This window comes from Oncorhynchus nerka, linkage group LG13 (genome assembly GCF_034236695.1).
Source record: "Oncorhynchus nerka isolate Pitt River linkage group LG13, Oner_Uvic_2.0, whole genome shotgun sequence".
NCBI lineage: Eukaryota > Metazoa > Chordata > Actinopteri > Salmoniformes > Salmonidae > Oncorhynchus > Oncorhynchus nerka.
In genome coordinates, this window is record NC_088408.1 from 50,078,864 (window position 1) to 50,104,593 (window position 25,730).

General features: G+C 40.1%; 1 long non-coding RNA gene across 1 annotated transcript; it reads left to right on the top strand.

Annotated features, from left to right (window-relative positions):
- The first annotated feature begins 585 nt into the window (after window positions 1-585).
- LOC115139650 (uncharacterized) lies at window positions 586-2,703 on the top strand. Its single transcript, XR_010465479.1, has 3 exons — window positions 586-1,151; window positions 2,393-2,557; window positions 2,662-2,703. It is a non-coding gene; the product is annotated as an uncharacterized LOC115139650 (long non-coding RNA).
- The last annotated feature ends 23,027 nt before the right edge of the window (window positions 2,704-25,730 follow it).

The window sequence follows — 25,730 nt, forward strand, 5'->3', positions numbered from 1 at the left end:
AGCCCAGCTCAGTTAAACCCTACCATTGTGTTCTTGAGTTGTCATAATGCTTCAGCAAATGTACATTAGAGAGTAATAGGATACGGCGCCTGTCAAATTTGATTGATTGCTGACCTTATGACCTGATGACCTGTACAGAATATGTGCCCCCGCCCCGCCCCCCTGTTCGTGTGGTCATGTGTTAGAGGGTGTTTGAACTTTTGGGGCCCATGCACCCCCTCCACCCCCCCAGTTTTATCTCCCTTATGGTTGTTATCTATGAAGCAGGAATGTCTGGGGCTATAGATAGCGCTGGGGCCTCAGCATTATAAATGGCTAGAACAAGCCATTTTTTAAGACCTGAATATTAAGCATCTAAAAATATGTCTACAAGGGGAATTCTCGGAGTGCTCTGTAGCTCATGTCACGAACCCAACGCCAAAAGCTTGGAGGATATTTTGGTAGAGGCTCCCGAATGTTTTAACGGATTTCTGTGTACAAGCGAGGGCCATATTTGTACATATTCAACCCGGAGGAATCTACGGTTAAGATATTCACAGACAGCATGTCCCAACCCTTTTATCGTGCAGAACCCGAGCCTTTTCTCTAGCGCTAAGGATGCGAGAATGGCTTAAAATAAGGCTAGCTTTGTGTCAAATGGAACGTGCCCTGAGTGCTTCAAGGCTGCCAGGATATGCGCTGGAAGAACAAGTCTGTGGACGTCAGGACCTAATGGCCCTGAGAGTCACATCCATGGGCTATACCCCGGACTCCAGAGTGACAATTTTAGCATGTGAACAATTTGACAGGTCAAATGCTACGAAAACGGTCAGTCCATATGTATCCTCCAAAGCATGCAAGGATGTAAATTTTTTTCAAATAATGTTCAGTTTTAAATGGCGCGATTACCACATTTTCCGAACCCTGATGAATAAGCTGGACAGTCTTTTCGAAAATCGTGAACAATTACGACGATGGCCTAGGTTATCGTTGAGACATACCCCGGAACAACATATGTTATCGTTGAGACATACACCGGAAGAACAACAAGTTCGAAGGCGGATCTTTCCCTGGCAGGAAAGTGGACAGAGCTTCGACGGAGCGCGGAAAAGACTTTGTGATGGGGAATTGGAAACGGATAATGTTCAGGGCTAACAGGACCCCATATATCTGTAAGAAATAGTTAAAATAAATGTTGAATTATAAGGTGTGTTAAAATGTAGGTGTTAATTTTTGAAAATGTATACCCCCCCATTTAACTAAGGGGTAGAGCTCTTTTCTCTCAAGCTAGGGTCTGGCGCAGACAACTGTAAGATCTGAAAAAAAACATGTATTATTTTATAGTCTATTCCTACATTGGGTATGTTATGAACGTTACGTTTTATTAAAGTTTGTAATAATGTACAAAGACCTGCATCCAAGGTTTTTTTATTTTTACATAAAACACCTGTGCTGCATGTTTAAATATTATTCAAATGGGTTACTTAATTCAAACATGTCTTAAAGGTTGTACGAAATATTTTGGAATTCAATAAAAGGAATGTTTAAAAACGGTATCTCACAAAAAACATGTATTATTTTATAGTCTATTCCTACATTGGGTATGTTATGAACGTTACGTTTTATTAAAGTTTGTAATAATGTACAAAGACCTGCATCCAAGGTTTTTTTATTTTTACATAAAACACGTGTGCTGCATGTTTAAATATTATTCAAATGGGTTACTTAATTCAAACATGTCTTAAATGTTGTACGAAATATTTTGGAATTCAATAAAAGGAATGTTTAAAAACGGTATCTCACCCTTTAACTATGGGAAAAACCTATTTAACAACTTATTCCAACTCTGTCACGAAGTAAAATAGAATCTGAGTGTTTGTGTGTGTGTGTGTGGGAGGGGTCAGAACTATTTTTTAACGTTGTCAGCATTGCTTTAGCGCAAACATAAAGGCCCGAATATTGAGCTGCACGGACAGATTAAAATAATAATAATAATATTCGGAATAAGGGAATCTCGCATAATGGATATTTCTGGAGGTGAGTAAATGAAAAAAACATATTTTAAGATTTGTTTGAATATTATTGGAATATTAAACCCTAGTTATTTGGGTATTTCAGGCCAAAAGCCCAATATAGGTAAAAAAAAAAATAAAAAAAAGTGTAGATATAGCGTATAACTGTTAACATTGTCTAATGGAATCTAGGATCCCCGACATTTACGCAGCTTTTACGCGATTTACCTGATCTGGAACATGATGGGGGTTCGCAGGAGCAAAAGTCTGGCAGATATTTACCAATGGCCTTTTTTCGTTGTAAGTCCTTATAATTAAACACATACCCAAGAAATATTTATATATAAACATTTTAAAAATAGGTTGTACTATTTTTTAAAACTATTTTTATGTATTTACAGCCGACATACAGCCCTTTATGATAAAGGATGCGTTATGGCCAGCTGACACGCAGGACTTTGATGCAATTCTACCGGCCCAAGTACACTGCTCAGAATCAAGCCCACCCGAAAACTACTGTTGGGCCGGGAACTTGCTGCTTCACGAGCCGGCGCTCCAGGGACAAGGTATGGGACCATTATACAGTTTTGTTATTAGTTATCAGCCTTTTTATTAGTTATAGATCTGTTGATAGCCTATGTTAAAACAAGGACAAATAATGTTTTTTCAGACTGCCCGGAGACAGACCCAGCAGAATCGGGAAAGCTAGAGGAAAAAGTCACACACCCCGGTTTCGGCGATTCGTCACAACAAGCGCCAAAAAGCCGAGGTATTTTAACTATGTACTGTTAATATATATTATTATAACGGAAAGGTATTTGACATTTGTATGTAGCTAGCATATATATTTTTATATCTAATAACGTAATTATGTATGTATTATTTTCATTCAGACTCCGCACCGGCGAAAAACGGCACAGACGACCACATAAATCTAGAGCTGGGGGATTCCGGCGCCCGAGCATTCGAATGAAACACCCAAGAGACCTGTTTTTAATGACATGTCAGATGTTGATGACCAGCTATTCTGTGATGCGGCCAACCTTATAGACCCAGTCAATTCTACGGCCTCAATACCTGCAGACGAACAAGAAAGGTTTTTCACATTATTTTCCAGGGCTTTGAAATCGAGGAATGTTTTGCTATACAAACGACTGGGGGATTTAATTGAGAGACAGTACAGAGACGATATGTTATTCTGGCATAGAACAATTCCACGCATGTTAAACAGCAACCCCATTAAAAACGCAAATACAGACGCTAAAATCATACATGTAACACCAACCATTACAGAAAGAAAAAAACGAACACTCTTAATTATCCAAAAATGGCAGAACTAACGCAACACGGGAGACAGTTGAAAGCCTCTTATCCCAGATTCCAGACGAACTCCTAGAAGTTATAAGACGTATGAACGATTCAGGAACGTTAGATGAAAGCATATTAACACAGATTCCAGCCGAACTCTTAGAAATGATTAATCGTATGAACCAGTCAGGGGGGATTGAGGAAAACATGTTATCCCAGATTCCCGAAGCCCTCATAACCTTAATTAATCGTATGAACGCGAGTCAGACAATTTCGGCCCCGACAACCCCGACAACGATAGAACAACCCGTAACGCCTAGGTCCGTAGAGTCTGAAACGCCACAAGATGTTTTTGGGGAATTGGACAATTATCTAATAAATCTGGCTGCAGATGTTCAGGATAGACGTGTCAGGGTTGTTTACAGGAATAAATTCAACAATACAGAGATTCGACAGTTTTTCAATTTCCTATGTGTGAATCAGAATCTTGACTATGCTGTATTTTACATGATGATAATGGACACTCTGAATGACCTGTTAGAAACAGCAAGAGATTATGGCGAACCTCGTGATGTCTTACAGTTGGAAATATGTGGAGATAGCCTGCATAATTCAGTATCTCTTATTTTACCCAATGGCGAAGCAGATCTTGAACAATTTACAGCGCTGGTAGAACGCCTTGTTCAGTCAAATTTAGCCATCATAGCCGATCGAACCCTAGAGCTTGTAGTGCAAATAATACGTCAACCACAGGGGGCGGTGGGCAGAGAAGGAAGCTTGATAGCCTAATGCAGTCAGAAATCATAAGCAATAAAAGGGCCTACCTCATAAACGTTCACAATCCCGATAATAAGCTATGTTTTGCAATAGGCCTAGCGCATTTACTTAACCCCGGATGTACTGATCTGACGGCATTGCAAAAGGCTAAAGAGATCCAAACGGCGGTGGGTCTCGGGATCCATGAAGGCGTGGCATTCTCAGACATTGTCAAATTTGAAAACCTTCTGAATATCAAGATTGTGGTTTTGTACCACAGTAGAGCTAATGCAGCTCTCTTGAAGTTCCAAAACACCCCCCAACCGCACCCCCAGATTCTGTACTTTTATGTGCAAAACGAACATTACTATGCCGTTACAAACGTCACGGCGTTCCTAGGGGCAGCCTATGTGTGTAGATCCTGCCATACCGGCTACAGCCGAAAGGGGGAGCACTCGTGCCGTTATAACTGTTCGGTATGTCAGGATGCCGAGTGCCCTATGCAGACCCTAAACTTGACACCTTGTGAGGAGTGCCATCGCACATGTCGTTCGACCTACTGTTACGATAAACACAAAATTGAAACATGGCACCCTAAGGCCGGTAAATCTGTAAGCATTTGTGCCATTAACAAGAAATGCCCAAAATGTCATTGCAATTACAGCCTTAAAATAGATAGCCCTAAACCACATGTTTGTGGAATCCTACAATGTCCAATCTGTAAAGGGGGTCTGAAAAGCAGAAATGCTTCATGGATCCCGAGACCCACCGCCGTTTGGATCTCTCTAGCCTTTTGCAATGCCGTCAGATCAGTACATCCGGGGTTAAGTAAATGCGCTAGGCCTATTGCAAAACATAGCTTATTATCGGGATTGTGAACGTTTATGAGGTAGGCCCTTTTATTGCTTATGATTTCTGACTGCATTAGGCTATCAAGCTTCCTTCTCTGCCCACCGCCCCCCTGTGGTTGACGTATTATTTGCACTACAAGCTCTAGGGTTCGATCGGCTATGATGGCTAAATTTGACTGAACAAGGCGTTCTACCAGCGCTGTAAATTGTTCAAGATCTGCTTCGCCATTGGGTAAAATAAGAGATACTGAATTATGCAGGCTATCTCCACATATTTCCAACTGTAAGACATCACGAGGTTCGCCATAATCTCTTGCTGTTTCTAACAGGTCATTCAGAGTGTCCATTATCATCATGTAAAATACAGCATAGTCAAGATTCTGATTCACACATAGGAAATTGAAAAACTGTCAAATCTCTGTATTGTTGAATTTATTCCTGTAAACAACCCTGACACGTCTATCCTGAACATCTGCAGCCAGATTTATTAGATAATTGTCCAATTCCCCAAAAACATCTTGTGGCGTTTCAGACTCTACGGACCTAGGCGTTACGGGTTGTTCTATCGTTGTCGGGGTTGTCGGGGCCGAAATTGTCTGACTCGCGTTCATACGATTAATTAAGGTTATGAGGGCTTCGGGAATCTGGGATAACATGTTTTCCTCAATCCCCCCTGACTGGTTCATACGATTAATCATTTCTAAGAGTTCGGCTGGAATCTGTGTTAATATGCTTTCATCTAACGTTCCTGAATCGTTCATACGTCTTATAACTTCTAGGAGTTCGTCTGGAATCTGGGATAAGAGGCTTTCAACTGTCTCCCGTGTTGCGTTAGTTCTGCCATTTTTGGATAATTAAGAGTGTTCGTTTTTTTCTTTCTGTAATGGTTGGTGTTACATGTATGATTTTAGCGTCTGTATTTGCGTTTTTTAATGGGGTTGCTGTTTAACATGCGTGGAATTGTTCTATGCCAGAATAACATATCGTCTCTGTACTGTCTCTCAATTAAATCCCCCAGTCGTTTGTATAGCAAAACATTCCTCGATTTCAAAGCCCTGGAAAATAATGTGAAAAACCTTTCTTGTTCGTCTGCAGGTATTGAGGCCGTAGAATTGACTGGGTCTATAAGGTTGGCCGCATCACAGAATAGCTGGTCATCAACATCTGACATGTCATTAAAAACAGGTCTCTTGGGTGTTTCATTCGGAATGCTCGGGGCGCCGGAATCCCCCAGCTCTAGATTTATGTGGTCGTCTGTGCCGTTTTTCGCCGGTGCGGAGTCTGAATGAAAATAATACATACATAATTACGTTATTAGATATAAAAATATATATGTTAGCTACATACAAATGTCAAATACCTTTCCGTTATAATAATATATATTAACAGTACATAGTTAAAATACCTCTGCTTTTTTGGCGCTTGTTGTGACGAATCGCCGAAACCGGGGGTGTGTGACTTTTTCCCTCTAGCTTTCCCGATTCTGCTGGGTCTGTCTCCGGGCAGTGTTAACATAGGCTATCAACAGATCTATAACTAATAAAAAGGCTGATAACTAATAACAAAACTGTATAATGGTCCCATACCTTGTCCCTGGAGCGCCGGCTCGTGAAGCAGCAAGTTCCCGGCCCAACAGTAGTTTTCGGGTGGGCTTGATTCTGAGCAGTGTACTTGGGCCGGTAGAATTGCATCAAAGTCCTGCGTGTCAGCTGGCCATAACGCATCCTTTATCATAAAGGGCTGTATGTCGGCTGTAAATACATAAAAATAGTTTAAAAAAATAGTACAACCTATTTTTAAAATGTTTATATATAAATATTTCTTGGGTATGTGTTTAATTATAAGGACTTACAACGAAAAAAGGCCGTTGGTAAATATCTGCCAGACTTTTGCTCCTGCGAACCCCCATCATGTTCCAGATCAGGTAAATCGCGTAAAAGCTGCGTAAATGTCGGGGATCCTAGATTCCATTAGACAATGTTAACAGTTATACGCTATATCTACACTTTTTTTTTTTTTTTTTTTTTTAAACCTATATTGGGCTTTTTTGAAATACCCAAATAACTAGGGTTTAATATTCCAATAATATTCAAACAAATCTTAAAATATGTTTTTTTCATTTACTCACCTCCAGAAATATCCATTATGCGAGATTCCCTTATTCCGAATATTATTATTATTATTTTAATCTGTCCGTGCAGCTCAATATTCGGGCCTTTATGTTTGCGCTAAAGCAATGCTGACAACGTTAAAAAATAGTTCTGTCCCTAACTATCTAAAAGTTCGGAATGAGTTTTTTGAGAGATGTATGCTACACGCCAACAACAGGCGGGGATGTCGTGACATTCTGTCTGCAAACCGGGTGTGTGGGGGCCGCAGATTAGAGATATCTATGTTTAACCCCCGCTGTTCGGCTGATATCTCGACATGCCTTATGCATGATAGTGCACACCTTGGTTTCAAACGGTTCTCTACAGATAAGAGTTCTGGGACCCCCCCCCCAACTTTAGGATTTTCACACACACACACACACACACACACACACACACACACACACACACACACACACACACACACACACACACACACACACACACCTGTTGCTCCGCCTCAAGACCCCTCCCACACACACACACACAAACACTCAGATTCTATTTTACTTCGTGACAGAGTTGGAATAAGTTGTTAAATAGGTTTTTCCCATAGTTAAAGGGTGAGATACCGTTTTTAAACATTCCTTTTATTGAATTCCAAAATATTTCGTACAACATTTAAGACATGTTTGAATTAAGTAACCCATTTGAATAATATTTAAACATGCAGCACACGTGTTTTATGTAAAAATAAAAAAACCTTGGATGCAGGTCTTTGTACATTATTACAAACTTTAATAAAACGTAACGTTCATAACATACCCAATGTAGGAATAGACTATAAAATAATACATGTTTTTTGTGAGATACCGTTTTTAAACATTCCTTTTATTGAATTCCAAAATATTTCGTACAACCTTTAAGACATGTTTGAATTAAGTAACCCATTTGAATAATATTTAAACATGCAGCACAGGTGTTTTATGTAAAAATAAAAAAACCTTGGATGCAGGTCTTTGTACATTATTACAAACTTTAATAAAACGTAACGTTCATAACATACCCAATGTAGGAATAGACTATAAAATAATACATGTTTTTTTTCAGATCTTACAGTTGTCTGCGCCAGACCCTAGCTTGAGAGAAAAGAGCTCTACCCCTTAGTTAAATGGGGGGGTATACATTTTCAAAAATTAACACCTACATTTTAACACACCTTATAATTCAACATTTATTTTAACTATTTCTTACAGATATATGGGGTCCTGTTAGCCCTGAACATTATCCGTTTCCAATTCCCCATCACAAAGTCTTTTCCGCGCTCCGTCGAAGCTCTGTCCACTTTCCTGCCAGGGAAAGATCCGCCTTCGAACTTGTTGTTCTTCCGGTGTATGTCTCAACGATAACATATGTTGTTCCGGGGTATGTCTCAACGATAACCTAGGCCATCGTCGTAATTGTTCACGATTTTCGAAAAGACTGTCCAGCTTATTCATCAGGGTTCGGAAAATGTGGTAATCGCGCCATTTAAAACTGAACATTATTTGAAAAAATTTACATCCTTGCATGCTTTGGAGGATACATATGGACTGACCGTTTTCGTAGCATTTGACCTGTCAAATTGTTCACATGCTAAAATTGTCACTCTGGAGTCCGGGGTATAGCCCATGGATGTGACTCTCAGGGCCATTAGGTCCTGACGTCCACAGACTTGTTCTTCCAGCGCATATCCTGGCAGCCTTGAAGCACTCAGGGCACGTTCCATTTGACACAAAGCTAGCCTTATTTTAAGCCATTCTCGCATCCTTAGCGCTAGAGAAAAAGGCTCGGGTTCTGCACGATAAAAGGGTTGGGACATGCTGTCTGTGAATATCTTAACCGTAGATTCCTCCGGGTTGAATATGTACGAAATATGGCCCTCGCTTGTACACAGAAATCCGTTAAAACATTCGGGAGCCTCTACCAAAATATCCTCCAAGCTTTTGGCGTTGGGTTCGTGACATGAGCTACAGAGCACTCCGAGAATTCCCCTTGTAGACATATTTTTAGATGCTTAATATTCAGGTCTTAAAAAATGGCTTGTTCTAGCCATTTATAATGCTGAGGCCCCAGCGCTATCTATAGCCCCAGACATTCCTGCTTCATAGATAACAACCATAAGGGAGATAAAACTGGGGGTGGAGGGGGTGCATGGGCCCCAAAAGTTCAAACACCCTCTAACACATGACCACACGAACAGGGGGGGCGGGGCAGGGGCACATATTCTGTACAGGTCATCAGGTCAGCAATCAATCAAATTTGACAGGCGCCGTATCCTATTACTCTCTTACATTATCCCAGGGGCATTGGAACACACATGTAAATAACCTAATTTATGTCCCTCTAACTGCCCTGAATTATTATTTGTTTAACCTTTATTAAGTCAGTTAAGAACAAATTCTTATTTTCAATGACAGCCTAGGAACAGTGGGTTACCTGCCTGTTCAGGGGCTGTTCGGGAGTTTGAACTTACAACCTTCCGGTTACTAGTCCAACTCTCTAACCACTAGGCTACCCTGCTGCCCCAGGGTAGCTGATCCTACAGCTATTGCATGCAGTAATCATGGGCCTATGAACCAGAGTTATGCTGTTAGCACTGAGGCGGTGTGCCCTAGTAGGAAGTCCACTATATGCAGCTCACCCTGCACTTACATAAATAACATGAGCATGTCTACTTCTGCCAAGCTTCCAAGGAAAACAATGTAAACAATCAAGCATCATAAAAGTGCTACAAATAGCCCATGTTAACATATGTAGCTTAAGATACAAGGTTCATGAAATCTATAATATACTGGTAACAGATTCCATTCATATTCTGGCAATCTCTGAAACTCACTTAGATAATACCTTTGATGATACAGTGGTAGTAATATATGGTTATAACATCTACAGAAAATACAGAAATGTCAATGATGGAAGTGTTGCCGTTTATATTCAGAACCACATTCCTATAAAGCTTAGAGACAATCTCATGTTGAATACTGTTGAAGTAATATGGCTACAGGTTCATCTGCCTCACCTAAAGCCCATTCTTGTGGGAAGCTGCTATAGACCACCAAGTGCTAACAGTCAGTATCTGCATAGCATGTGTGAAATGCTTGATAATGTATGTGATAAACAGTGAGGAATATTTTCTGTGTGATTAAAATATTGACTGCCTTTCCTCAAGCTGCCCACTCAAGAAAAAGCTTCAAACTGTAACTAGTGCCTGCAACCAGGTTCAGGTCATCAACCTGAACCATCAACCTACAAGGGTAGTTACAAACAGCACAGCACATCAAAATGTATTGATCACATCTTTACTAATGCTGCAGAAATTGGCTATAAAGCAGTATCCAATCCATCGGATGTAGTGATCACAATATAGTAGCCATATCTTGGAAAACCTAAGTTCCAAAGGCTGGGCCTAATATAGTGTATAAGAGGCTATACAAGAAGTTAAGTCGTGATTCCTATGTTGTTTATGTAAAGAATATTTGTTGGTCTGTGGACTGTAATGATGTGCAACGAGACAATGCTCTTGACACATTTATGAAATTGCTTATTCAAGTTACTAACAAGCATGTACCCATTAAGAAAATGACTGTAAACACTGTTAAATCGCAGTGGATTGATGAGGAATTGAAAAAGTGCATGTTTGAGAGGGATGAGGCAAAATGAATGGTCTGTCTGCACAACCGATTGGCAAATGTACTGCAAATTGAGAAATCATGTGACTAAACTGAATGAAAAGAAGAAGAAACTTTACTATGAAACAAATTGAAATTGTATAAATAATTATAGTAAAAAGCTTGGGAGTACATTAAATGGCACTTTGGGCAAAAAGGCAAACTCAGCTCCATCATTCATTGAATCAGATGGTTCATTCATCACAAAACCCTCTGATATTGCAAGTGACTTTAATGTTTTTTTCATTTACAAGATCATCAGATTTAGGCAAGACATGCCAGCAACAAACGCTGACACTACACATCCAAGTATAACTGGTCAAATTATGAAAGACAAGCATTGTCATTTTGAATTCCGTAAAGTGAGTGTGGAAGAGGTGAACAAATTATTGTTGCCTATCAACAATGACAAGCCATCGGGGTCTGATAACTTAGATGGAAAGTAAGAAATCAGCCAAGACCTCTGAAAAAATGGTAGACCTCCACAAGTCTGGTTCATCCTTAGGAGGAATTTCCAAACGCCTGAAGGTACCACATTCATCTGTACAAACAATAGTACGCAAGTATAAACACCATGGGACCACACAGCCATTGTACCGATCAGGAAGGAGATGCGTTCTGTCTCCTAGAGATGAATGTACTTTGGTGCAAAAAGTGTAAATCAATCCCAGAACAACAGCAAAGGATCTTATGAAGATGCCGGCCGTAGATAATTCCATTACATTGATTTGTGGATAAACTGCTATGCGTAATTCATGGTAGCAGGCAATATTAACTAAATATGCAGGTTTAAAAATATTTACTTGTGTATTGATTTTAAGAAAGGCGTTGATGTTTATGGTTAGGTACACATTGGTGCAACGACTTCTACTTGGCATATCTACAATCTAAGCCTATTAGAAAGTGTGTGCTCTCCGGCCTGGAGGGAAGAAAAAGTAATTCCGCTACCCAAGAAAAATAAAGCCCCCTTTACTGGCTCAAATAGCCGACCAATCAGCTTTCTACCAACCGTTAGTAAACTTTTGGGAAACATAGTGTTTGACCAGATAAAATGCTATTTTACTGTACATTTGACAGACTTTCAGCACGCATATAGGGAAAGACATTCAACACGTGATGGAAAAACGTACTTTGAGTAGATCCAGTGTGTCTATGTATGCGGATGACTCAATCCTATACACGTCAGCTACTACAGCGATTGAAATCACTGAAACAATTAACAAAGAGCTGCAGTTAATTTCTGAATGGTTGGCAAGGAAGTTAATTCTGAATATTTAAAAAACCAAAAACATTGTAGTTGGGACAAATCATTCATTAACCCTAAACCTCAACTAAATCTTGTAATAAATAATGTGGAAATTGAGTAAGTTGAGGTAACTAAACTGCTTGGAGTAAACTGTCTTGGTCAAAACATGTTGATACAACAGTAGCTAAGATGGGGAGATGTCTGTCCATAATAAAACGTTCTCTGCCTTGTTAACAACACTATCAACAAGGTAGGTCCTGCATACTCTAGTATTGTCGCAGCTGGACTATTGTTCAGTTGTGTGGGACCTCTGAAATTACAATTTGCTCAGAACAGGGCAGCACGGCTGGACCTTAAATGTACACTGAGAGCTAACATTAATATGTACATCTCTCATAGCTCAAAGTGGAGGAAAAATCGAATTCATCACTAGTTGGTTTTGTAAGAAGTGTTGACATGCTGAATGCACAAGCTGTCTGTTTAACCTCTTGAAGCTAGGGGGCACTATTTTTATTTTTGGAAAAATAACGTTCCCAAAGTAAACTGCCTATTTCTCAGGGCCAGATGCTGGAATGTGCATATAATTGACAGCTTAGGATAGAAAACACTCTAAAGTTTCCAAAACTGTAAAAATATTGTCTGTGAGTATAACAGAACTGATATTGCAGGCGAAATCCTGAGAAAAATCCAATCAGGAAGTGACTCATTTTGAAACCCCTGTCTTTCTATGCGTCCCTATTGCCCATTGAAAGGGATATCAACCAGATTCCTTTTTCTGTGGCTTCCCTAAGGTGTCTACAGCCTTTAGACGTAGTTTCAGGCCTTTATTTTGAAGAATGAACATAAACGTCCACATTGCGTAAGTGGTCAGTTGTTGGCTCTCAGTGTGATTTTTGCGCTAAACAGAGAGGTAGCCATTTTTCCTCCCGGTCCTAGTGAAAAGCCAACTGTCCCGGCTGATATATTACGAATAGATATTTGAAAAACACCTTCGGGATTGATTATAAAAAAACGTTTGACATGTTCCTGTCGATATTATGGATATAATTTGGAATTTTTGTCTGCGTTGTTGTGACTGCTATTTCCGGTGGATTCCTAGGCATAACGCATCAAACTAATGGAGGTATTTGGATATAAAAAATATCTTTATGGAACAAAAGGAACATTTGCTGTCTAACTGGGAGTCTTGTGAGTGAAAACATCCGAAGCTCATCAAAGGTAAACGATTAATTTGATTGCTTTTCTGATTTTCGTGACCAAGTTACCTGCCGCAAGGTGTACATAATGTTTTTCTGGTATATCGATAAACTTACACAAACGCTTGTATTGTTTTCGCTGTAAAGCATAATTTCAAAATCTGAGACGACAGGGTGATTAACAAAAGGCTAAGTTGTGTTTCGTTATATTTCACTTGTGATTTCATGAATATGAATATTTTTGTAAGATTATTTGACCGTTGCGCTATGCTATTTAGCGTAGTTGATGACAATTATCCCGGATCCGGGGGGGGGGGGGGTCCCAAGAGGTTTTAAACTACTAGCACACAGCTCAGACACCCATGCATACCCCACAAGACATGCCACCAAAGGTCTCTTCACAATCTTCAAGTCAAGAACAGACAATGGGAGGTGTACAGTACTACATAGAGCCATGGCTACATGGAACTCTATTTCACATCAAGTAACTTATGCAAGCAGTAGAAAAAGATAAAAAACAGATAAAAATACACCTTATGGAACAGCGGGGACTGTGAAGAGGCACAGGCACACATACACATGATAAGACATGCACTCTACACACACGTACACATGGATTTTGTATTGTAGATACTGTAGGAAATAGTAGAGTAAGTGGCCTGAGGGAACACACTTAATGTGTTGTGAAATGTAATGTCATGTAATATTTTAAATAACTGCCTTGATGTTGCTGGACACCAGGAAGAGTATGGGGATCCTTAGTAAATACAAATGAAACATTTTTCTGGACACAACTTACAGTAAACATGACTAGGCTTGTCTCATTAGTTTGCCTGTATAGTAAAACATAAGAGGTGTCCTTCTCTGAGCAATAACCACCTTTTACAAAATGTACTTACTTTGAGTATTGCTATATAACCTGAAAACCATATACTGGCCTCCAAGTCAAAATGTACAACAGTATGGTTTTAAAATACCTTTTAGCAGGAACACCTAGATTAATCACGTTTTTTTCTGATTTCAAGCTGAGTTACAGACCAGAAGGGATTCAGCTTAACAGACACTTGAGAACGAGAGAGTGGGCCTCCTAGGCAGCGGCCACAGCGCTGCTCGCAACCTCCCAGGTGCCCACTTGCCTACCACGCTAAAATGTTGCCAAATCTAACACGAGTCGACAAGACTGCCGGATCACCCTATGTGTAACGTTAGTCGTACAAGGCGATGTTCTGGCTTTTACCACTGCTTTATTGTTATGGCCTTTCTGCAACATGAGCTTCTTTGAAGCAGTGTGACACGAGGAGAGGAGAAAAGAAGAGGAGGAGAAAAGAGATGAGGAGTCAAATCACAGAGACACTTCTGTTTCTACCGTAAAGCTTGACCACTAAACCTTTGATACCCTGGCCGGCTGTACCGCTTTATTACAAGAGGCAATGAAAAAAGAGAAGGATGAGAAATTATGCACAGATGTGACATCTACAATGGATTTGATGCTTCTTCCTCAATATCCTCTCTCCCCTGTCTCTGATAGCCTTGACAGCCCAGAGATTGGCTGTGGTCTGTGGCTGCATCCCAAATCGCACCCAAGTCCCTACGTAGTGCACTACTTTTGACCAGAGCACTATATAAGGAATCAGGTACCATTTGGGACACGTCCTGCTGTGTGTCTATTTGTTGCTACGCGTACTTCTCCCTTAATGTGCCAGATGTATCCTACAACAGCGTCTCAGTCTCACAGTAAAATCCCAGAGCTACAGAAATCCCCTCCTTCTCAGGCTGCCATTACAAAGAGCATCCAAAGGAAATGAAATATGTAGCTCTGGCTGTACAGGATCTAAATAACATGTGAGATGAATTACACCGTTTCCTCCGCTTTACCTCTCTGTCTCTGATCTGCCCGGCTACAAGCCTCCTCCGCCTCTCTCATTATCACTTTAGATTTGGTTAACTCACCATTAAAATCACATTGATGTGCATTCTCTGTTATTGGACGTGTGTGTGTGTGTGTGTGTGTGTGTGTGTGTGTGTGTGTGTGTGTGTGTGTGTGTGTGTGTGTGTGTGTGTGTGTGTGTGTGTGTGTGTGTGTGTGTGTGTGTGTGTTGTGCGTGCGTTGTGCATGCGTGTAATCAAGTCAGTTGGATTGAACGAAAGGCTCTAATCTAATACCTGTTCAGCTATATTTGGGATCATGAGGATGAATGAAACCTTACATATACATGTACCTTCTGACCAAACCCTAGAGACCCTTCTGTTGATTTTGGCAAGACAAGGAAAGACTGTAGAATGCCTGCATATCTGCACTCAATCACTATGTGAAGAGGCACACATTCAACTGGTTTGAACTAATTATACTGTATGTCTATGGAAAGTACTAAGCATATTTGTCTGAGTACTCTAGTCTAGAGTGATCTCACTGTAGGAAAAATGGGTTAGATGTACATGAGGAGTCCTCTATGTTGCAGTGACGCATACTCATGGATGCCAAGGAAATCCAGGCTTCCCCCCCAAAATTGACCAAGATACAAAACCGACATAAATCATTTTACTTTCGTCTCTCTGTGTTTCATAAATTTGCTTCAACTCGCAGGGGCTGAATGTACAGTGCATTCGGGAAGTATTCAGACCCCATTCGTTTTTCCACATTTTGTTGTGCTACAGCCTTATTTTAAAATATAATTTAAAAAATCATTTCCTCATCAATCTACACAAAATACACTATAATGACAAAGCAAAAAGTGTTTTTTATACATTTTCTAAAGTTTGGGGTCACTTAGAAATGTCCTTGTTTTTGTCCATTAAAATAACATCAAATTGATCAGAAATACAGTGTAGACATTGTTAATGTTGTAAATGACTATTGTAGTTGGAAATGGAAGATTTTTAATGGTATATCTACATATGCGTACAGAGGCCCATTATCAGCAACCATCACTCCTGTGTTCCAAAGGCACAATGTGTTAGCTAATCCAAGTTTATAATTTTAAAAGGCTAATTGATCATTAGAAAACCCTTTGCAATTATGTTAGCACAGCTGAAAACTGTTGTTCTGATTAAAGAAGCAATAAAACTGTCCTTCTTTAGACTAGTTGAGTATCTGGGGCATCAGCATTTGTGGGTTCGATTACAGGTTTAAAACGGCTAGAAACAAAGAACTTTCTTCTGAAACCCATCAGTCTATTCTTGTTCTGAGAAAGGAAGGCTATTCCATGCGAGAAATTGCCAAGAAGCTGAAGATCTCGTACAAAGCTGTGTACTACTCCCTTCACAGAACAGCGCAAAATGGCTCTAACCAGAATAGAAAGAGAAGTGGGAGGCCCCGGTGTACAACTGAGCAAGAGGACAAGTACATTAGAGTGTCTAGTATTGAGAAACAGACGCCTCACAAGTCCTCAACTGGCAGCATCATTAAATAGTACCCACAAAACACCAGACTCAACATCAACAGTGAAGTGGCGACTCCGGGATGCTGGCCTTCTAAGCCAGAGTTCCTCTGTCCAGTGTCTGTGTTCTTTTGCCCATCTTAATATTTTATTTTTGTTGGCCAGTCTGAGAAATGGCTTTTTCTTTGCAACTCTGCCTAGAAGGTCAGCATCATTTCCAGCTACAATAGTCATTTACAAAATTAACAATGTCTACAATGTATTTTTTGATCTATTTTATGTTATTTTAATGGACAAAAAATGTGTTTTTCTTTCAAAAACAAGGATATTTCTAAGTGACCCCAATCTTTTGAACGGTAGTGTATGACATTTTTTACACAAGTATTCAAAACCTTTGCTATGAGACTCAAAATTGAGCTCAGGTGCATCCCGTTTCCATTGATCATGATTGAGATGTTTCTACAACACAAAGAGACGCCTTCAAGACCGCTTAGCGGTACACAAGTATGACATACGGGTAGGCAATGAAGACTACCCCATGGCAAGGCACTACAAGTCGCTACACCATGGCAACCCAGCCTCCCTACAAGCTATGGGTATTGATCATATTCCGGCCTCAATTAGAAAAGGGGACCGCCTTAAACAGTTAAACCAAAGGATTGGATTTACAAACTACAGGCCACTAAATACCCTGGTTTAAATGAAGATATGGATTTCTCACCCTTCCTGTAGGGTCATGATGGGTCCATTTGCTGTTATCTAGTGGACATTTTGCTCAATTGCCCTCAGCTATGGTTAGACTGTTGTTCATGTTTTGCTGTGTTCTAGTGTACTATGGAATATATTGCTTTCTTATTCGTGACACTTCTCCCAGTCATATTTAACTTCTTAAGGTATAGGGGGCAGCATTTTCACTTTTGGATAAATAGCGTGCCCAATTTCAACTTCCTGCTACTCATGCCAAGAATATAAGATATGCATGGTATTAGTAGATTTGGATAGAAAACACTCTGAACTGTTTGAATCATGTCTGTGAGTATAACAGAACTTATGTAGCAGGCAAAACCCCAAGGACTAACCATTCAGAATGTTCTTTTTTTGAGGTCTCTGTCTGTTCAGTGAGTTCTCATTGGGAAACGATATTTCTTAGGAACTGTTTTCAGCTCCTACCGCTTCCACTGGATGTCACCAGTCTTTGGAATTTGGTTGAGGTTATTCCTTTGTGCAATGGTTTGTTGTCTTCCTGTATTGAACACAGATAGACCCGTCTTCAATTTGATCGATTATTAACGTTTAAAAATACCTAAAGTTGTATTACAAAAGTAGTTTGAAATGTTTTGGCAAAGTTTACAGGCAACTATTGAGATATTTTGTAGTGACGTTGTGCAAATTGGAAGCTGTTTTTTTTTCTGGCTCAAACGCGCCAAATAAATTGACATTTTGGATATATATGGACGGAATTAATCGAACAAAAGGACCCATTGTGATGTTTATGGGACATATTGGAGTGCCAACAAAAGAAGCAAAGGTAAGGCATGTTTTATATTTTATTTCTGTGTTTTGTGTAGCGCCTGCAGGGTTGAAATATGCTACCCTCTTTGTTTACTGTTGTGCTATCATCAGATAATAGCTTCTTATGCTTTCGCTGAAAAGCCTTTTTAAAATCTGACATGTTGGCTGGATTCACAACGAGTGTAGCTTTAATTGAGTATCTACCATGTGTGATTTAATGAATTAATATTTTTTATTTTTTATATAATTTTATTTGAATTTGCCGCGCTGCATTTTCCCTGGCTTTTGGCCAAGTGGGACGCAAGTGTACCATAAGGAGTTTTAAGGTTAGAACTACCTTTTAGTGTTCTGATACTTCTAGCTTGGAGTTGTATTTTTATGATAAGATAGCTACAGTATTTCACCTTTTAATGTGTATAGTATTGCTTACTAGGTGTGTCCAATAAATTGTGTAACCACTCCCTCTTCCAATTAGGGCTAATTGAAAAGCTGTTCAAAAGAGGACATTATATTCCTTTATTTGTACTCCCTGACGAAGGCCATGCAGCCGAAACGCGTCGGGTTTTAAAAACTTTGTTTCTATTGAACATGCCATACTAATAAAGGCATTTTAATCAATTATATTTGATGACCAATTTACCCCTTGTATCGCATAGCCTACAAGAAGAAAACGTAGTCTATTTCAGAAGAACAGAATAGCATCCTCTGAGTTGTCCTTATGTTAGGCTCTGATCTAGCTATGCCAAATGGCTGTGGGCTCCATATTTTATTTAGCAGACAAGATTTGCTTAGAATTCAATGGCAATATAATATTATAATGTATAGTATGAAGAACACAACTGAGCATAGTTGAATAAAATAGAAAGGATATTTTCTCCAAACGATTTGAGAGAGTGCAAAATATTCTATGTTGAGCGGTTAACAAAGAAATAGGTCCTCCTATATGCCTAATTTAGAGTTATTTATGCAACTTTAGTTGTGATACAATGTTGGGCTATATGTTTGGATTTTTAACACATTCTAAGGCTGCATGATGCGACTCTAATGATGATTTGAAAAAAGTTGTATGAAAGGCATTAGCTCTGCTTTGTTTTTTTTTCACAGGCTGCACACACTTCATCAGTCTCTCATTCACAATTTGACAAGCACTTGATAATGCCTCGAATTTCCCAGTGGCATCCCCTTTGTGTGACCATAATGCCCCTTAAAAAACTCAATGCCTTTTGAGGCCGGTGGCCATTGTGCCCTTGGGGTGAATACAGTGGCTATGCAGCAAGACATTTTTGGACTCACCATGTTGTGTTGTGCTTACTTGAACAGGAAGGTGGCTTGGTGGTCTTTCTTGGGTAAATTTGGTTATCAAACTGTAAAAAAAAAAATGGATTGATGGTGCTTCAGGACAACTGGGAAATCTAGAAAGAGGCCCGAGTTGGATGCCTATTCAAAAGTATTTTCATAGTCGGAGCTCGTTTTTTCCCCTAGTTCCCAGTTGTTTTGAACTCATTTAAATCAGATTTCCCTGTTCCAAGTTTCCAGTTGACAAGTATGCCTAATGTTGAATGTTTATCCTTTTAAGCTTGGAAAAGAGATCCTTAAACCCAGATCCTTAAACCCAGGATTTGCCAGTAGATTGTTGACTTGATTAATGATGATGACTGCTAGCTAAGATTTTGAAAGTATGATGTTGACATGATCAGTTCAATCAAAGCTACTATAGATATAACGTGATTTGATGTAATTTTATCTGTGGTCAATAACCTTGAGCCTTCTTGGATGGGCAGTCTTAATGTAGCTCTATGGCAGCAACTAAGGGGCTTGAATTATTTTGCTCTACCCTTAGATTTGGCGGTGACGTAGTTTCCCCATGAGTGACAGAACACAGACAATCATGGCACAACTAGAGAACATTATCAAATAACATGCAAAACAGTCAACCCCCCCAAAAACACAACCTTTTTTAAGCTAAAAAGAGCCCCACCTGCCTAGCTGTATATACTAATTATAATTCCCTTCTCCCGGCTGTGTGCTCCGAAGTACCTCTCACTCTCTCAGATATCTCAATTCTTCTTAGCCAATGCCCGTCAAGTGATCGGTTCCTTCTCACAGGCTACAAGTGAAAACAGACACATCGGGGAAACAGCTGCACATGTCCTTATCGGAGGGACATATTGAAGATGTAAGAACTGTCCACATTTACTTTCCGTCAGCCAACAAGATGAGTAGGCCTAATGAAAAGCAAAAGCCTATGTCAATCTACTATCCCCCATAGTGCAAAAGTTGACCTATTCTATTCTGGGCAAGAAATAAATATTTCAAACATAGTCTAGAACAGTTGTGGGATGCGGTAGATCCCAAATTAATACAACCAATAGCATAAAAAACCTTGTAAAAGCAATGAAGCTGACGCAACAGATCAGAACGTCTATCTTAAAATCTTGATAAACTATTAAGCTATTTCTTCGCATTATAAGAGCAGCATTATGCACACGGCAGTAGGCTATAAGTGTGAATGATCCCAAATGCAATCAGTGGGAAAACCATTCTCAAAATTGACCTTCAATGCGATTATGCATGTAAAGCTTTTATTATAAAGGTACATTTTTATGGTGAAAATGATCTTCCTCAAACTTGAAACTCACGTAGCCAGTTAGGTTCTACACTAGTTGTAAAGCAGATTAATTAATGTGCTTCATTTTAAGAAGTTATTTGGCCACTTTAGTTGTTATACAAACCTTATCAAAACATATAGTCTTCCGGGCTAGGCTACATAAGGTGTGCGATTATGATTTGAAAAAGTCACAAAAAAAGGCATGGGCTGTTTCTTGCCTTACTGCACACAAACTGGGCAGAATTCACAAGTGATAATATATAATTCACAAGTGATAGGCTAATATTTTCACCCATCAGACTATGCCTGATTTAATCTTGTCATTACATATACTAAATAATATATGTGTGAAATTTGTTTTGATTTAGAATGGACCTTTATCATGCATCTATGTGTCATCTATGCAAATGTTCCTGTTGTCTCACGCAATTGCATAGCCTATAGAAATGTTGTGCAACATGAGCTCATGGGCTCTCATGAAGTGTTTGATTACATTTTCAATTGCGTTTGCATTGATGTCAGAGTGATTAGAGGGACAATAGAGTGCTGAGTATCAGACAGTTAGAACATTTGGTAGGCTACTAATGACCTTCAGCAGCATCAGAGCTTGGAGAAACCTAAACGTCATTACTCGTGTCTTACAGTGTGAAGGTAATGCGGTCAGTAATTTCACCAACAGATATTTCTCTCCGGTTTTGTAATGAAACAAATGTGGAATTGCTATATGGAATTGATTTAAGAAGGTCATACCAAGGATTATTTTTCTATTTGACCCTTAAAATATCCCCCAAAAATCTGTATGTATTTGCTGAACATTTTTATTTGGCCTTAGTGCTATTAGTCCATATAAATGTATTAAATAACACCGGCCGCGACCGGGAGACCCATGAGGCAGTGCACAATTGGCCCAGCGTTGTCCGGGTTAGGGGAGGGTTTGGCCGGCAGGGATGTTCCTGTCCCATCGTGCAGTAGTGACTCCTGTGGCAGGCCGGGCCCAATGTACGCTGACACGGTTGCCAGGTGTACGGTGTTTCCTACGACACATTGGTGCTGCTGACTTCCGGGTTAAGCGGGCATTGTGTCAAGAAGCAGTGCATCTTGGCTGGTCGTGATTCAGAGGACACATGGCTCTCGACCTTCGCCTCTCCCGAGGCCGTACGGGAATTGCAGCGATGGGACAGGACTGTAACTACCAATTGGATACAATGAAAAAGGGGTCAAATATATACAGTGGGGAGAACAAGTAATTAATACACTGCTGATTTTTCTGGTTTTCCTACTTACAAAGCATGTAGAGGTCTGTAATTTTTTATCATAGGTACACTTCAACTGTGAGAGACGGAATCTAAAACAAAAATCCAGAAAATCAAATTGTGTGATTTTTAAAGAATTAATATGCATTTTATTGCATGACATAAGTATTTGATCACCTACCAACCAGTAAAAATTCCGGCTCTCACAGACCTCCTAGTTTTTCTTTAAGAAGCCCTCCGGTTCTCCACTCATTACCTGCACAAGGCTGGGATGGGCTACAGGACAATAGGCAAGCAGCTTGGTGAGAAGGCAACAACTGTTGGCGCAATTATTAGAAAATGGAAGAAGTTGAAGATGACGGTCAATCACCCTCGATCTGGGGCTCCATGCAAGATCTCACCTCGTGGGGCATCAATGATCATGGGGAAGGTGAGGGATCAGCCCAGAACTACACGGCAGGACCTGGTCAATGACCTGAAAAGAGCTGGGACCACATTCTCAAAGAAAACCATTAGTAACACACTACGCCATCATGGATTAAAATCCTGCAGCTACGCAAGGTCCCCCTGCTCAAGCCAGCGCATGTCCAAGCCCGTCTGAAGTTTGCCAATGGCCATTTGGATTATCCAGAGGAGGAATGGGATAAGGTCGTGTGGTCTGATGAGACAAAAATATAGCTTTTTGGTCTAAACTCCACTCGCCGTGTTTGGAGGAAGAAGAAGGATGAGTACAACCCCAAGAACACCATCCCAACCGTGAAACATGGAGGTGGAAACATCATTCTTTGGGGATGCTTTTCTGCAAAAGGGACAGGACGACTGCACCATATTGAGGGGAGGATGGATGGGGCCATGTATCGCGAGATCTTGGCCAACAACCTCCTTCCCTCAGTAAGAGCATTGAAGATGGGTCGTGGCTGGGTCTTCCAGCATGACAACGACCTGAAACACACAGCCAGGGCAACTAAGGAGTGGCTCCGTAAGAAGCATCTCAAGGTCCTGGAGTGGCCTAGCCAGTCTCCAGACCTGAACCCAATAGAAAATCTTTGGAGGGAGCTGAAAGACCATATTGCCCAGCGACAGCCCCGAAACCTGAAGGATCTGGAGAAGGTCTGTATGGAGGAGTGGGCCAAAATCCCTGCTGCAGTGTATGCAAACCTGGTCAAGAACTACAGGAAACGTATGATCTCTGCAATTGCAAACAAAGGTTTCTGTACCAAATATTAAGTTCTGCTTTTCTGATGTATCAAATACTTATGTCATGCAATAAAATGCAAATAAATTACTTAAAAATCATACAATGTGATTTTCTGGATTTTTGTTTTAGATTCCATCTCTCACAGTTGAAGTGTACCTATGATAAAAATGACAGACCTCTACATGCTTTGTAAGTAGGAAAACCTGCAAAATCGGCAGTGTATCAAATACTTCTCCCCACTGTATATATAAAAATGCATTAAATAACAGATTCTCTAAATGGAACAACAGTTAGTCCCCCGCAAAAAAAATTGAAATGAAGTTTGTCTGTCCTTTTCTATATGTATTTAACCCTTTATTTTTGGCACTAAACAGTGTCCATGTATAATATACTTTCAACATTTTTTGAAACCAGTACCGCGGGATCTTCAGCGGAGTCTTGTGAGGCCTGTTGGGGTCCTAGATCAAAACAACCCTCATGTTCATGTTTGTGAGATTCTCACCTTTGCATAGAGAGGTAGATACATTTTGGGGATGTTTCATGGTCTGACATATACCGCTCTAGCTCTGTCACCTTTCACAGCAGATGCGAAAGTGCGACATAAGCGGATGCGGTGGATTGAGATGCGGATGGACGGATGGACTTTTTTGCCGATTTCTGTGCTTATTAGATATCCGCAAGAGCGCCGACATTGACCTTGGTGGGTTATATTGGGAGCCAATTTGTTTTCAGCACTTTTATTTCCATGACTGATCAAATCTAATGTTATTATGGCTCTCAGTTGTCCCTCTGCAGCAGAAATATGGTGAGCAATACGTTTGGAACATCGAATTGCAATAAAATCACATTATCGAATGACAATACATATCGAATCATGAGAATTGCAATACATATCGTATCAACACCTAAGCGTCGGAATAAGCGTTGTGAGGCCCTTGGTAATTCCCAGCCCTAGTTTTTACCTGCTGAGAAGTTAGCTAGCACAACTTAATTTAGCAGGAGTTGCTGATCTGTAACATTGTCCTCCCGGCCAATTAATAATGCTAGGAAATGAGTCCTTTATACAGACTGCACTCCCTGATGTCCTTGATTTAAATCAGAAAACTGATAAGTTATTCAAGGGGAGTCGAGGCCTGTTCCTCCTATTCTAATTATAACTAGGTAGAGGTCTGGAGGAAGGTGAGGGTGGAAGTCAGTCATCTGAATGGACTCCACAAAGTCCTCCCCTTTCCTTTCCTCTCCACTCCTCTCATCTGCACTTTAATGTAGAACAAGCACCGGTCATTAACATTTTAAATGACCCAGGGTGGGGTTGTGAGTTCTCCTCTGTGAGATTGGGAAAGAAGGTGGGGACTGAGAGGAGGACAAGATGCATTGGTATGCAGGGCAAGTGTGGCATAGATGACAATGTCAACGTCAACACATTGAAATGACAAGCTGGGAAGATGGAGCAGGGAGAGAGAGAGAGGGAGAGAGAGAGAGAGAGCGGGAGAGAGAGAGAGAGCGGGAGAGAGAGAGAGGCTGTAGCTCGGAGCAGCTTAGAGACGAAGACATAATCCTTTTAGCGTACGTTCAACAATAATATGGAGATAATTATTGTGGAAATGTCATGGTTTTATCGCAAAACAGCCATACTGTGAGAAATGCAATTTCCCCCTCCGATTAAATATGTGACAACGGTTTTAAATGGGGTCATTTACACAAGTAATTTCAAATGCATTTTGGGAAACGTGTTGTAGTATCTTCATTCTGAGCGCCTATATGTCTCCACACATAAAATCACACACGCACACACACATAGACAATCTAAATATGTTTATTGCTTTAGTAAATGGGTTGTATTGATTAAACATGAATTGGTTTAGTATATCCCTAAACACCATTTACTAATGAAAAACACAGATTTAAAACCACAACGAGATGCCATAAATTGTTGCTCAATACAAAGTTGATTTAATAGGTTAATATTAGTGGTTAATCAATGGAAAACAATATTTCAACGTTACTGGATTGTTCCACAAAATGAGTCCCTTTTGGGTAGTGTAAATGTTCGATTTAAACTCATTTAAATATTTTATCATGAAGAGCACATGGTCATTTTTCACATCTCAAGAGGTTAAATAAAAAAATATGTAACTGCCTAGTAAGTGCCAAATAAAGTAACAGTGTTGACAATTTCATCTTAAATCAGCCAATAATGGAATGGGGAATGGAAGCTTGTAGTATGCAATGGCTGATTTAGGATGGTTCACGAAAATAAATACATTGTTTAAACTTTTCTAGCCTGTCTATCTTTGGGTAACAGGCAGTGGTGTAGCGGAGGTGTCACGAGGGACTAGGTGTGCGAGGAAGAATCAGGCGCAGAGAGCAGAGAGTTCCACAGGAAGAAGTGCACTTTAATATGGCACAAAAAGCAATGTCCACAACACAGGGCGCGGATGAATATGGACCAACCCAAAACACAGGGTACCAGGTCTAGAACACGAACACACCTAAATAACACGCACACGTAACACAAGAATAATCCCGCACAAAACAAGGGCGGGTATACGCACTTTAAATAAGGAACCCCATCAAGCACACACAAATAGACACAGATGCAACTAATAAGACAGAACAAAGAGAAAACGAAAA